Genomic DNA, 1599 nt, shown 5'->3' on the forward strand with positions numbered 1-1599 from the left:
TTTTTGACAGCTTGAAAAGTGCCTGGGGGACAGGAGGCAACAGTAGTCACAGTATAATTCGCAGCGTGCGTTCACAACTGCGAACAAAACTTTGACTCAAATCCAGAATACAATACTTTAATAAAACAATCAATTTTCATGAAAATCACAAATAATTATCATTCGACCTGAGTTCACAATGAAGGCCGCAAAAATTGCACCTTTCTTCACGGATTTTGTGCATGTCAATCTGATTCAAATCATAATGTGAACATAGTTGTTGTACAATGATAGTTTAAACAAAACACTCTCAACATTCCTTTTTATTGGAGGTCGCAAAACATATTTACATTTGTTCACATTCATTCAGAAAAAAACAGAAGCAGGAATTGTTACCATTTACCGAGATAAAGCCCCTGGCCGTCCTCAACCTCCCGCAGCTAGCCTTTATTTTTTTTTGCATGGTTAATGGTCAAACGTCGCTGACAGTGTGTTCAAGTGTTCCTACACATGCACCGATCTGTACATTTCAGTCTAATTCGTGCTTATCCTCCAGGACCTTTCTTGTACTTTTCTTTTTGTTCGCACCCGTCATTTAGCCACCTGTCAAGTACTCGAGTTCGTCTATGTTCACTCAGCACTTCTCGGTTCTGAATACCGTGGAAGGAGAGAGCGGAAAGAGGGAATGCAAATCCAAACATGCAGGAAGACGAGGCGTCGCAAGGAACTTAAAATCCGGATGGGGGAACGGACGCAGCCAGTCGCCACTTCAATGGCGAGCGGGGTGAAATAGCGGGGATGCCCTGAACACATTAGGGGAAGCGCTTCCCCGGCCAGCGTGTCGGAGAATAGAAAAAGAACCCACAGCCAGCGGTTCGGTAGCAGCGCTCTTTAACTGCTCCCTCCCCAGCCCGGGCGAGGACGCCACCGCCCGACACGCCACCTCAGGAAGTCCACCGGCAACCGCCATCTAACGCGAGTCGTCGAGGCATCCGCTCTTGATGCCTCTTGACTCGAGTGTGTCTTTAAACTTCATTTTTCTATGCCTTTTTTTATTTACCACTCAATTGAAAACATGGTGTAGCATGTAGCATGTTCTGACAGCCCCGCCGCGGTGGCTCAGTGGTTAGGGCGCTGGGCTACTGATCCGGAGTTCCCGGGTTCGAACCCGACCGCGGCGGCTGCGTCTTTATGGAGGAAAAACGCTAAGGCGCCCGTCTGCTGTGCGATGACAGTGCACGTTAAAGATCCCCAGGTGGTCGAAATTATTCCGGAGCCCTCCACTACGGCACTTCTTTCTTCTTTCACTTCCTCCTTTATCCCTTCCCTTACGGCGCGGTTCAGGTGTCCAACGATATATCAGACAGATACTGCGCCATTTCCTTTCCCCAAAAACCAATTATTATTATTATTATTATTATTATTATTCATGTTCTGACTTTTTACTAATCACTCACTCGTAGCTGCTTCGAAAGAGGGAACACCCGTTTTATTTAAAGAGCAGAAAAAGGAGCACTCGTTGCTTCAATTAGTTGTTTTTTATACACTTTTCACGAAATGCCGCCATTGTGGACTGAGACGCCCGTGTCTTTACTTTCTTTTTACTTCAAAATTTTTCTG

At 46.0% G+C, this 1599-nt stretch overlaps 1 non-coding gene across 1 annotated transcript; it reads left to right on the forward strand.

Moving 5' to 3' along the window:
* The first annotated feature begins 1087 nt into the window (after positions 1 to 1087).
* On the forward strand, positions 1088 to 1159 carry TRNAS-ACU (transfer RNA serine (anticodon ACU)). Its single transcript has one exon. It is a non-coding gene; the product is annotated as a tRNA-Ser (tRNA).
* Positions 1160 to 1599: the final 440 nt, after the last annotated feature.

Source organism: Amblyomma americanum, chromosome 5 (genome assembly GCF_052857255.1).
Source record: "Amblyomma americanum isolate KBUSLIRL-KWMA chromosome 5, ASM5285725v1, whole genome shotgun sequence".
In the NCBI taxonomy this organism is placed as follows: Eukaryota; Metazoa; Arthropoda; class Arachnida; order Ixodida; family Ixodidae; genus Amblyomma; species Amblyomma americanum.